Below are 14,410 nucleotides of genomic sequence, written 5' to 3'. Positions count from 1 at the left end.
AGTAAAAACACATATATATATCTAGGGCCGTGGATCCTCCCGAGAACGAGCTTTATGCAAATTGGCTGTCAACACTTCAAATCAGGAAGTGTTGGCAGGTAGAACCAGGCACAAGAAAGCAGTGAAAAAAAACGTGCAAAACACGCAAAGGGGGCAGGGTAGAAACACCCTGACCCCCTAGGCTTGCTCAGGGGGTCCCACAGGACCCCAAGGCCAAAAAAACATTTTTTTTTAAATTGCGGGATGCGCTTAGGATCCGCGCATCCCGCTGCCAGAAAAAGAAAATGAAGCGCCGGCTCCTGCGCTTCATTTCTAATTAGCCCCCGGGGGAGCCAAGTCCCGGGGGCAATATATTATAGTAATGGGGGGCCCAGAGGGGCCCCCCAGCCCCGGGGACTGCCACCCCTGGGGCTTTCTGAAATATGTGAGGGGGCCACGCGGCCCCCCCTCCTGGAGCCCTGTGATGGCCCTGGGGACTGTCATCCTCCAGGGCCGGCTCCTGCAGAGTCCCGGGGTGCCCACCCCCGGGACACTGTAGTTTGCTATGGCAGGGCAGGAGCCTCGCGGCACCCGCCCTGCCATAGCAAACTGCTTTGGTATTTGGAAGAGGGAGCAGAAAACCTGCTCTCTCTTCCAAATACCAAAGACGATTGCTTTTCCACTTGGGAAGCTGCATCTTCGCAGCTCCCCATGTGGAAAAGCAATGCCGGCTCCCGCAGGACGCGGGGAGCCAGTGAGACCGTGGGGGGATTGGGGATCCCACCATGGCCCCGAACGGAGAGGGCCAGCCCCGGGGGATGGGGTCCCCAGGGCTACAAGTGGCCCAGGAGGGGGGCCACGCAGTGCCCCACCCCAAATATAAAAAAAAAAAAGGCCGTCCCCGGGGTCATAAATGGCCTAAGGAGGGGGGCAAAGCAGCCCCCCTCCTAACATTAAAAGAAAAAAAAAAAAAGGCCAGGCCCTGGGGCCAATTATGGCCTCGGGAGGGGGGCCAGGCGGCTCCCTTCAAAAATAAGATAAAAAAAAGAAAAGGGGGTCAGGCCTACACAGCCCCCTTCTTAAAACAAAAAAAAAAGAAAAAGACCGGCTTCCGCCGGAGGCCACGTCCCCTTCTTGCAGCACTCCGCAAACGCGCCCCCTGCCGCGTTTGCCGAGGGGGAACAAATTCCCCTTGAATACTGGGGGTCCTTGGGGGCCAACTATCCCACAGGAACCTCCAGTATGCGCCAGGGGGCTGCGTTGCAGAGAGGTGGTCTGAGGCCACACCCCTTTTTACACCTCTGCAATGCAGCTCTGTGGCGCTTAATGGAGGTAGCTGGTGGGCTAGTTGCACCCCAGGGACCCTCAGAATTCAAGGGGAGTTAATCCCCCAACTTAAAACGCACCACGGGGCGCGATTGCACAGTGGTGAAGGGAGGGGGCGGGGTCTGAGGTGACATGTGTGCAAACACGCCCTGTGGCGTGTTTTAAGTTGAGGAATTAATACCTCTTCATCAATTGTGAGGGTCCCTAGGGGCAAACTAGCTCACCAGGTACCTTCAGTAAGCACCACGGAGCTGCGTTGCAGAGTATTGTAAAAAGGGGCGTGGTCTCTGCACACCTCTCTGCAACGCAGCTCTCTGGCGCATATTGGAGGTACCTGGCGGGCTAGTTGGCCCCCAGGGACCCTCAGGATTGAGGAGGAATTAATTCTCCAACTTAAAACGCGCAACAGGGCGTGTTTGCAGACATGTCACCGCAAGCCACGCCCCCTTCCTTCACCATTGTGCAAACGCGCCCCGTGGCGAGTTGTAAGTTGGGAAATTAATTCTCTTTCAATACTGAGGGTCCCTGAGGGCCAATTTGTACACCAGGTACCTCCAGTATTTGCTACAGAGCTGCGTTGCAGACAGGTGTTCAGAGACCACGCCCTTTTTTACACCTCTCTGCAACGCAGCTCTGTGGTGCCTGCTGGAGGTACCTAGTGGGCTAGTTTGACCCTAGGGACCCTTAGGATTCAAGGGGACTTAATTTCCCAACTTAGAACGACACAGGGCACGTTTACACGGTGGTGAAGGGAGGGAACGGGGCCTGAGGTGACGTGTGCAAACACGCCCTGTGGCGTGTTTTAAGTTAGGAAATGAATTCCCCTTCAATCCTGAGGGCCCTTGGGGGCCAACTAGCCCACCAGGTGCTTCCAGTAAGTGACACTGCGCTGCATTGCAGAGAGGTGGTGCAGGCCGTGCCCCTTTTCACACCTCTCTGCAACGGTGCTTACTGGAGGTACCTAGTGGGATAGTTTGACCATAGGGACCCTCAGGATTCAAGAGGACTTAATCTCCCAACTTAAAACGGCCACAGGGTGCGTTTACACAGTGGTGAAGGGAGGGGATGGGGCCTGAGGTTACGTGTGAAAACACACCCTGTGGCGCGTTTTAAGTTGGGGAAATAATTCCCCTTCAATCCTGCGGGCCCCTGGGGGCTAACTAGCCCACCAGGTGCTTCCAGTAAGCGCCACTGCGCTGCGTTTCAGAGAGGTGGCCCAGGCGTGACCCTTTTTACACCTTTCTGCAACGCAGCTCTGTGGCGCTTACTGGAGGTACCTAGTGGGTTAGTTTGCTAGTTGGACCCAAGGGACACTCAGGATTCAAGGGGACTTTATCTCCCAACTTAAAATGGCCACAGGGCGCGTTTACACAGTGGTGAAGGGAGGGGGTGGGCCCCGAGATGACGTGTGAAAACACGACCTGTGGCGCGTTTTAAGTTGGGGAAATAAATCGCCTTCAATCCTGAGGGACCCTGGGGGTCAACTAATCCACCAGGTGCTTCCAGTAAGCGCCACTGTGCTGCGTTGCACAGAGGTGGTCCAGGCCGAGCCCTTTTTTACACCTCTCTGCAACGCAGCTCTGTGGCGCTTACTGGAGGTACCTAGTGGTCATTCTAATCTCAGGGGTACCCCAACGCATAGTGTTCCCTAGCGTATGTAGGTGTATTAACTGTATTCTAAGTGTCTTTTAGCATAGCACTGGCTCTAGGACTGGTTAGTCAGAGTCAGGTACCACCAGTACCCATCTGAAAAAATTGTAAAACCTGCAACAAAACCCAACCACTTATAAATTCACCCAGGCACCCTCCTTTCAGTACTCTAATCATTCAGTCAGTACCCAAGTACTCATGCACTTAGCAAGGCCTTAGCACGTGGACTGCTTCAAATGCCTATCCACTATGCATGCAGTCCTCTTAACAACCTACACACTTGTCTTTCACACCTTCAATTCCCCAGTCAGTATATATACACTCCAGCAAACATCCAGTCACTCCCCTTGCACTCCTCTAGTGACCCATTCAGCACCATGTACTAATCCATTCACTGTGCCAAAACCCCAAAACTTATAAATTCACCCAGGCACTCTCCTTGCAGTACTCTAATCATCCAGTCAGTATCCAAGTACTCATGCAGCGAGCCAGGCCTTAGCACATGGACTGCTTCAAACGCCTATCCACTATGCATGCAGTCCTCTAACCACCTACACACTTGTCTTTAACACCTTCAATTCCCCAGTTATTATACATGCACTCCAGCAAACACCCTGTCACTCCCCTTGCACTCCCCTAGTGACCCATTCAGTACAATGTACTAATTCATTCACTGCGCCAAAACCCAACCACTTATAAATTCACCTAGGCACTCTCCTTGCCGTACTCTAATCATTCAGTCAGTATCCAAGTACTCATGCAGTGAGCCAGGCCTTAGCACATGGACTGCTTCAAAGGCCTTTCAACTATGTATGCAGTGTTCTACCCACCTACACACTTGTCTTTAACACCTTCAATTCCCCAGTCAGTATCCATACACTTCCAGCAAACACCCTGTCACTCCCCTTGCACTCCCCTAGTGACCCATTCAGCACCATGTACTAATCCATTCATTGCACCAAAACCCAAACACTTATAAATTCACCCAGGCACTCTCCTTGCAGTACTCTAATCATTCAGTCAGTATCCAAATACTCATGCAGCGAGCCAGGCCTTAGCACATGCCTGCTTCAAACGCCTATCCACTATGCATGCAGTCCTGTAACCACCTACTCACTTGTCTTTCACACATTCAATTCCCTAGTCATTATCCATACACTCCAGCAAATACCCTGTCACTCCCCTTGCACTCCTCTAGTGACCCATTCAGCACCATGTACTAATTATAAATGGGAAGAGGTGTGGTGCCGCGGCCAGGGCGACTGACTCTGGAATCTGGGGATCACGTTTCGATCCCCGGCGGCAGATTAGCCCAGCACCCTGTGACTCTGGGCAATAGCTTGCTTAATCTTTCCAACGGCCCCCAGCGCCTAGAGACCCTTACGGGTGATTGTTCGCGCTTTACAAATGTGGATTATTATTATTATTAAATTCACTCAGGCACTCTTCTTGCAGTACTCTAATCATTCAGTCAGTATCCAAGTACTCATGCAGCGAGCCAGGCCTTAGCACATGGACTGCTTCAAACGCCTATCCACTATGCATGTAGTCCTCTACCCACCTACACACTTGTATTTAACACCTTCAATTCCCCAGTCAGTATACATACACTCCAGCAAACCCCCTGTCACTCCCCTTCCACTCCTCCAGTGACCCATTCAGCACCATGTACTAATCCATTCACTGCGCCAAAGCCCAAACACTTATAATTTCCCCCAGGCACTCTCCTTGCAGTACTCTAATAATAAAGTCAGTACCCAAGTACTGATGCACTGAGCCAGGTCTTAGCACATGGACTGCTTCAAATGCCTATCCACTATGCATGCAGTCCTCTAACCACCTACACACTTGTCTTTCACACATTCAATTCCCCAGTCAGCATATATACACTCCAGCAAACACCATGTCACTCCCCTTGCACTCCTCCAGTGACACATTCAGCACCATGTACTAATCCATTCACTGCGCCAAAACCCAAACACTTATAAATTCACTCATTACTCACTTGTCTTTCACACATTCAGTTCCCTTGTCATTATCCATACACTCCAGCAAATACCCTGTCACTCCCCTTGCACTCCTCTAGTGACCCATTCAGTACATGTACTAATCCATTCACTGTGCCAAAATCCAAACACTTATAAATTCACCCAGGCACTCTCCTTGCAGTACTCTAGTCATTCAATCAGTACCCAAGTACTCATGCAGTGAGCCAGGCCTTAGCACATGGACTGCTTCAAACGCCTATCCACTATGCATGCAGTCATCTAACCACCTACACACTTGTCTTTCACACCTTCAATTCACCCAGTTAGTATACATACACTCCAGCAACACCCTATCACTCCCCTTGCACTCCCAAAGACCCATTCAGCACCATGTACTAATCCATTCACTGTGCCAAAACCCAAACACTTATAAATTCACCCAGGCACTCTCCTTGCAGTACTCTAATCATTCAATCAGTACCCAAGTACTCATGCAGTGAGCCAGGCCTTAGCACATGGACTGCTTCAAACGCCTATCCACTATGCATGCAGTCCTCTAACCACCTACACACTTGTCTTTCACACCTTCAACTCCCCAGTCAGTATCAAAACACTTCCAGGAAACACCCTGTCACTCCTCTTGCACTCCTCTAATGACCCATTCAGCACCATGTACTAATTCATTCACTGCACAAAACCCAACCACCTATAAATTCACTCATGGCACTCTCTTTGTAGTACTCAAATCATTCAGTCAGTACCCAAGTACTCATGCAGAGAGCCAGGACTTAGCACAAGGACTGCTTCAAACGCCTATCCACTATGCATGCATTCCCCTATCCACCTACACACTTGTCTTTCATACATTCAATTCCCCATGCAGTATAAATACACTTCCAGCAAACACCCTGTCACTCCCTTGCAATCCTCTACTGACCCATTCACCATCATGTACTAATCCATTCACTGCTCCAAAATCCAAACACTTATAAATTCACCCAAGCACTATCCTTGCAGTACTGTAATCATATAGTCAGTACCCAAGTATTCATGCAGTGACCCAGGCCTTAGCACATGGACTGCTTCAAACCCATATCCACTATGCATGCAGTCCTCTAACCACCTACATACTTGTCTTTCACACCTTCAATTCCCCAGTCACTATCCATACACTCTCAGCAAACACCCTGTCACTCCCTTGCACTCCTCTAGTGACCCATCAGTAACATGTACTAATCCATTCACTGCGCCAAAACCCAACCACTTATAAATTCACCCAGCCACTCTCCTTACAGGACTGTAATCTTTCAGTCAGTACCCAAGTAGTCATGCACTGAGCCAGGCCTTAGCACATGGAGTGCTTCAAACGCCTATCCACTATGCATGCAGTCCTCTAACCACCTACACACTTGTCTTTCTCACCTTCAATTCCCCAGTCAGTATACATACACTCCAGCAAACTCCCTGTCACTCTCCTTGCACTCCTCTAGTGACCCCTTCAGCATCATGTACTAATCCATTCACTGCGCCAAAACCCAAACACTTATAAATTCACCCAGGCACTCTCCTTGCAGTTCTCTAATCATTCAGTCAGTATCCAAGTACTCATGCAGCGAGCCAGGCCTTAGCACATGGACTGCTTCAAACGCCTATCCACTATGCATGCAGTCCTCTAACCACCTACACACTTGTCTTTCGCACCTTCAATTCCCCAGTTATTATACATGCACTCCAGCAAACACCCTGTCACTCCCCTTGCACTCCTCCAGTGACCCATTCAGCACCATGTACTAATCCATTCACTGCGCCAAAACCCAACCACTTATAAATTTACCCTGGCACTCTCCTTGCAGTACTCTAATCATTCAGTCAGTATCCAAGTACTCATGCAGTGAGCCAGGCCTTAGCACATGGACTGCTTCAAATGCCTATCCACAATGCATGCAGTCCTCTAACCACCTATACACTTGTCTTTCACACCTTCAAATCCCCAGTCAGTATACATACACTTCCAGCAAACACCCTGTCACTCCCCTTCCACTCCTCTAGTGACCCATTCAGTAACGAACTAATCCATTCACTGCGCCAAAACGCAACCACTTATAATTTCACCTAGACACTCTCCTTGCAGTACTCTAATCATTCAGTCAGTCTCCAAGTACTCATGCAGCGAGCCAGGCCTTAGCACATGCACTGCTTCAAACCCCTATCCACTATGCATGCAGTCCTGTAACCACCTACTCACTTGTCTTTCACACATTCAATTCCCTAGTCATTACCCAAACACTCCAGCAACACCCTGTCACTCTCCTTGCACTCCTCTAGTGAACCATTCAGCACCATGTACTAATCCATTCACTGCGCCAAAACCCAACCACTTATAAATTCACCCAGGCACTCTCCTTGCAGTACTCTAATCATTCAGTCAGTATCCAAGTACTCATGCAGCTAGCTGGGCCTTAGCAAATGGTCTGCTTCAAACGCCTATCCAATATTCATGCAGTCCTCTAACCACCTACACACTTGTCTTTCACACCTTCAATTACATAGTCAGTATCCATACACTCCAGCAAACACCCTGTCACTCCCCTTGCACTCCTCTAGTGACCCATTCAGTACCATGTACTAATCCATTCACTGCGTCAAAACCCAACCACTTATAAATTCACCCAGCCACTCTCATTGCAGGACTCTAATCATTCAGTCAGTACCCAAGTACTCATGCACTGAGCCAGGACTTAGCACATGGACTGCTTCAAAGACCTATCCACTATGCATGCAGTCCTCTAACCACCTACACACTTGTCTTTCACACTTACAATTCCCCATGCAGTATAAATACACTCCAGCAAACACCCTGTCACTCCCCTTGCAATCCTCCATTGACCCATTCAGCACCATGTTCTAATCCATTCACTGCGCCAAAACCCAACCACTTATAAATTCACCCAGGCACTCTCCTTGCAGTACTGTAATCATATAGTCAGTTCCCAAGTATTCATGCAGTGACCCAGGCCTTAGCACATGGACTGCTTCAAACCCATATCCACTATGCATGCAGTCCTCTAACCACCTACACACTTGTCTTTCACACCTTCAATTCCCCAGTCAGTATCCATACACTCCAGCAAACAGCCTGTCACTCCCCTTGCACTCCTCCAGTGACCCATTCAGCACCATGTACTAATCCATTCACTGCGCCAAACCCAAACGCTTATAAATTCACCCAGCCACTCTCCTTGCAGGACTCTAATCATTCAGTCAGTACCCAAGTACTCATGCACTGAGCCAGGCCTTAGCACATGGACTGCTTCAAAGACCTATCCACTATGCATGCAGTCCTCTAACCACCTCCACACTTGTCTTTCACACCTCCAATTCCCCAGTCAGTATATATACACTCCAGCAAACATCCAGTCACTCCCCTTGCACTCCTCTAGTGACCCATTCAGCACCATGTACTAATCCATTCACTGTGCCAAAACCCAAAAACGTATAAATTCACCCAGGCACTCTCCTTGCAGTTCTCTAATCATTCAGTCAATATCCAAGTACTCATGCAGCGAGCCAGGCCTTAGCACATGGACTGCTTCAAACACCTATCCACTATGCATGCGGTCCTCTAACCACCTACACACTTGTCTTTCACACCTTCAATTCCCCAGTCAGTATCCATACACCACAGCAAACACCCTGTCACTCCCCATGCACTCCTCTAGTGACCCATTCAGTACCATGTACTAATCCATTCACTGCGCCAAAACCCAACCACTTATAAATTCACCCAGCCACTCTCCTTGCAGGACTCTAATCATTCAGTCAGTACCCAAGTTCTCTTGCACTGAGCCAGGCCTTAGCACATGGACTGCTTCAAAGACCTATCCACTATGCATGCAGTCCTCTAACCACCTACACACTTGTCTTTCACACCTCCAATTCCCCAGTCAGTATATATACACTCCAGCAAACATCCAGTCACTCCCCTTGCACTCCTCTAGTGACCCATTCAGCACCATGCACTAATCCATTCACTGTGCCAAAACCCAAAAACGTATAAATTCACCCAGGCACTCTCCTTGCAGTACTCTAATCATCCAGTCAGTATCCAAGTACTCATGCAGCGAGCCAGGCCTTAGCACATGGACTGCTTCAAACACCTATCCACTATGCATGCAGTCCTCTAACCACCTACACACTTGTCTTTCACACCTTCAATTCACCCAGTTAGTATACATACACTCCAGCAACACCCTATCACTCCCCTTGCACTCCCAAAGACCCATTCAGCACCATGTACTAATCCATTCACTGCGCCAAAACCCAAAAACTTATAAATTCACCCAGGCACTCTCCGTGCAGTACTCTAATCATTCAGTCAGTATCCAAGAACTCATGCAGCGAGCCAGGCCTTAGCACATGGACTGCTTCAAACCCCTATCCACTATGCATGCAGTCCTCTAACCACCTACACACTTGTCTTTAACACCTTCAATTCCCCAGTTATTATACATGCACTCCAGCAAACACCCTGTCACTCCCCTTCCACCCAAGGAGCCAGAAGGATGGGATTCCTTTCAGTCAGTTTCTGCGTTTACGCAGAAACTTTACTTCCATCAAGGATTATCTCAGTAATGCAGAAAACATGAAACAAAAGTTCATTGACAGAGGATATCCTCCGAGGCTAGTTAGGAACGCTATGAAACGAGCTCGTTTCTACAATCGGGAATCCATGTTTCAAAGTAAATGCCAGGAATCTATGGACAAACTTGTCTGTGTCACCAAACATTCCCCTTTCAACAACAAGATCAGACAGATCGTCAACTCTGAGTGGCATCTCCTGAACCTGGGCGAACAATCATCAGCCATGCCCAAACCAGTTTTTGCGTTCCGTAGGAATAAGAATCTTAGGAACCTTCTGGTTAAAGCTAAGATCCCTAACCAGAAAACATGGCTACAACGGTCAATCGAAGGAACCTCCCCTGTGAGGGGAAACCACAAGTGTGGCACATGCCATGCTTGTGCCAATGCCATTGTTGACACTTCCTTTTGTACAAATGGTTTCACTGCTGTCCTCAAAGAGATTACCAACTGCAGAACATCTAACTGTGTCTATGCGATCCAGTGTCCCTGCTCATTGACCTATGTCGGCGAAACCTCGAGAGAGGTTAGAGTACGCATTGGTGAGCACAAGTCTAATATCAGACGACTCAAGCATTCTGCTCCCTTGGTGGGACATTGGGCGGAAAAGAATCACAAAGAGGAAGACTTACGGTGGACTATATTGGAGAAAGTACAAGCCCAAAAGGGCACGAATCCAGACAACCTGCGTAAAAAACGCGAAGTCTTTTGGATTTTTGTCCTTGATACGAAGAACAGAGGCCTCAATGAATCCCTTCCATGGGAAAATGCCATCATATAGGAGTTTTTTGCTTACCTGCATCCTTGAACTCTACAGCTGATTTTTTGATTTTTCTATTTTTTATTTTCTATTCTTATCTTATTCTTATTCTGTTTCATGTTATTTTATCTTATTTAATCATTTCCCTTCTTTTTCGTTTCTTTATTTCTGTTTTTTTGATTGTTTCAACCTTTTTTCCTTTATTTAAGAATGTCTCTTGTTTTTCCCTTGGTCTTTTCTTCGCCTATTTTTGCGGTACTTCGCATCTGTGCTTGGCCATTTGGATCTCTTTTTATTTCCTTTTATTCCTACTTTGCCTTGGCATTCATACGCTTCTTAGGACCGCTATTTTGGCCCTTTGTCTAGTTGATTCCTGCGTTGCACACATTTTTTACTCAAAAAATATTGCTTTTTGAGTGGTCATTCAGCTGTATGTTATATCCTCGTTTTTCTGTCTACCAATGGATGTCCCCTTATTCCGTCTTGGTCCGCTTACAGCCTCTCTGATTGGTGTATATGTTCCGGCATTTTCGGCTGGTCTAAATTTGCTTTGCCTCGCGCTTTGATTGGCAGATTAGCTGTGAGGTTTCTACTCGGAGGACTTAAATACCTGCTCTCCAACAAGGGTTTTTTCTCGTGCGATTATCCTCGCGATATTTGCCACTTGGACCGTGTTCGTTTTGAGCGCTGACATCGGACCCTATCATTAAGGTAATCTTTGAGAGACCTTTAGTGCGGCGTTTTCATATATATCCTATATCTGATATCCTTGTGGCTTTGTGTACCACGCTGTTTCTCTGGGCGATATTCTATTTTTATTTTTATTTTATTTTTATTTTTCCATTTGTCCTTCAGCGATCCGACCATCTTGGCTTTCTATCTTGAAAACGCCTCAGAAAACCTGACTCTGTTTATCCGTTGGAGTGTGCTCCACGGAAGGTCCTTTGGACCCAGGTGAGCTGATCTCTCTTTACTAGGTGTTATCTTTATTGACACCGGCTGCGAATTGCAATCCTCGCAATATGTTGTTTCTCTGTTTGTTGATTGAATACACTGTCGTGTTTTCCGTTTCGCCTTGATATCACATTCTTTGAAGGTGCGTGCAGTGCTAACGCCTCTGCCTTGTGTGCTTTCGGTTTCTTAGGTTCTACGCGAACCGCTTTTGGAACCTTTCCTTGACTATTGTACCAGGAACATAAACGGGAGAAATAGGGACAGAACTGTTTGTATCTAGCGGGTGAATGTTTTCCCGCTCTGCTTTCGGTTCCCTTGGAATTTAGGTAAACTACTTCGATAGACTCTTTACCTACCTTTTCTTTCCCCAGCAGGGCTGTGAGGCTATTTTGAGCCTTTAATTCTTGAACAGCATTCTTGAATCGACGTTTGTGGATTTTGAGCGGATGTCACTTATTTCGTCTTTTTCTTTTTACTTTACCATAGGTCTCCCATCTGTCTATTTTTCTCCTCGACTCAGATTTGGAGAGATCCGCTTTAGAGTATTACCGCTAGGAAAGCTTTGGCCCTTTTCTTGTGCTTTTCACGCAGGTAAGCGCTTATCCGTGCACCTTCCTGCGTGCCTCTGAGGCTTTGAGTCTGTATCTCTTTGCCTTATTGTTTTTCCATTTTTGTGCATAGATTTCTTGCAGATGAGTTATTAATGTGTCTGTTTGATATATTGGCGCTTTCTGTGTATCTCTACATCTTTTCTTTCCTGTTGACGTTTCCTCTTATTGTTATTCTAGGTGCCTATATTTATGTACGTATATGTGTATATTTGTATTTTTGCATATTTGTTAGTCTATGTTCGAACGAAACAGTTCTACAAAGAAAATTATAGTTTTCCATTTTAAGGTTTTGGCACTCAGTTTGGAGCTTATTTATTCCTTGTTTTTGTGTTATGTGGCATACATTTTGCATTATGTCTGGGAGTGATTAATTTTTCCTTCTCACCTTTTTCCATGTGTACATCTGATTTATTTATTTTTTTGTTCATTTGTATTGTCTATTTTCTTATTTTTTCTTATTACTATTTTTTCTTATCTCTATAGGTCCCAGCCTGTGGGGGTCTGTCTGTCACGCCCTGAAGAAGGTGGTACTCCTGGTTAGGAGTTGTTTCACCGAAACGCGCGTCGGCGTTGTTTATTGGGCCTGCCATAACCCCATCGAACCTTTTTGTATACTTTGATAAAAGTTTTCTCTGACCATCTTGATCAATTATCAAAGTCTCCTGGGATCACCTTTTGGGAATGGGTCCACGAAAGTTTTTTGGTCTTTGCTGAATGAATTTTGTGATGTTGTATGAATGCGAGCTGTTTGAATTTGAATGTATGTTTGTTTGATTAAAAACTGTCCCCTTATTCCTTTTTCCCCCCGGTTTGGGAACCTGTTATTTATTCATACATGTGTTATATCCTTTTCTGTACTAATTTTTAGTATGTTTTGTATGTTATTGATGTATTGCAAAGTGACATAAACAAATGAATTAAATTTCCTAATTTATTCTCAAATAAAAGGAAATAATATTTTTTCTATTTTGATCGTTTTGCGTTTTGTTGTACTTATATCCATTTTTATGGTAACTTTATGTGTTTGGATGCCACATTTTCTTTTTCCTACCTTAGTGTCATCCTTTTTGGAGTTAGATACATGATACTTTGTACATTCTTCAATCATAGGGGTAGAGTATTCTGTGTTTTTTTGCTCACTATGCATGCAGTCCTGTAACCACCTACACACTTGTCGTTCACACCTTCAATTCCCTAGTCAGTATCCATACACTCCAGCAAACACCCTGTCACTCCCCTTGCACTCCTCTAGTGACCCATTCAGTACCATGTACTAATCCATTCACTGCGCCAAAACCCAAACACTTATAAACTCACCCAGGCACTCTCCTTGCAGTACTCTAATCATTAAGTCAGGACCCAAGTACTCATTAACTGAGCCAGGCCTTAGCACATGGACTGCTTCAAACTCCTGTCCACTATGCATGCAGTCTCCTAACTAACCAACACACTTATAGCTCTGCACTTATACATTGAACAAAAAAAACAATATTTCAGTTTCAAGTTTTTAAAAAAACATTTTTATTTCCATTTATATTAAAAATATATATAATGTAATTTAAAAAATAAAATATGTAAAAATAAACAATTAAAAAACTGTAGAAAATCAGTATAAAAAAATACATATAACTAATATTACATTTAAAAATTATCATTTAAAAACCTTCGAAATTCACTGCAAAAACCATAGGTTTCAGACATGTTATAGTTAGGAATTAGCATTTAAGGTTTCAGGGCTGTTATAGTTAGCTGGACATTTCACTCGTACAAAACCATTATGTCATCAGTGATGTCACTGACCATGTCATGAATGATGTAATATGTGACATCATCAGCAGTGGATTGCGGGCGCGTGAGTTATAGTTAGAAGAACTAACTATGACGGAGGAATTTCAATGGTTTTGTACAAGTGAAATGTCTAGCTAACTATAACAGCCCTGAAACCTATGGTTGTTTCAGTGAATTTCTAAGGTTTTTTAAATGCTAATTCCTAACTATATATATATCAACGAACACTTCCTTTCACAACAGGAATGCCGACGCCATGTCTTTGCGCAAATGTTCTTTATTTGTCAGCTAGAAATGTTAAACACGTTTTGCCTGCCCGGCAGGCTTGCTCACTAACAGTGTGCATAAAGTTTTACCACCATTTTAAACATTTAGTGAATACGTGGCACGTGAAAACTACCAAACAATGGAAAGTGCAAACAGACTCGCAGTTCTATAGCGCCTTGTCAGTGCAAGTAGTTAAAAGCATAAATTACACACGATCACAATATACCAGTACATTAAAAAAGTCGATCGCATTAAAATTATTTAAAATGCTTAAAATAATGACTGTTCTAAAATGTATTAAACTTAATCCACGGTTTAATAAAATGAATTCATTGGATTCGAACCCTGGTCTGTTAAAAGACATCAAACGTCTCATCGTTCGTGTCCCGCCCCAGTGGGCTATTTGATTCTGATCTTATCGTGGCTGTATTTACATGGCAATACACTCA

This window comes from Triturus cristatus, chromosome 2_1, assembly GCF_964204655.1.
Source record: "Triturus cristatus chromosome 2_1, aTriCri1.1, whole genome shotgun sequence".
NCBI lineage: Eukaryota > Metazoa > Chordata > Amphibia > Caudata > Salamandridae > Triturus > Triturus cristatus.
Note: the sequence above shows the minus strand (reverse complement) of the source record.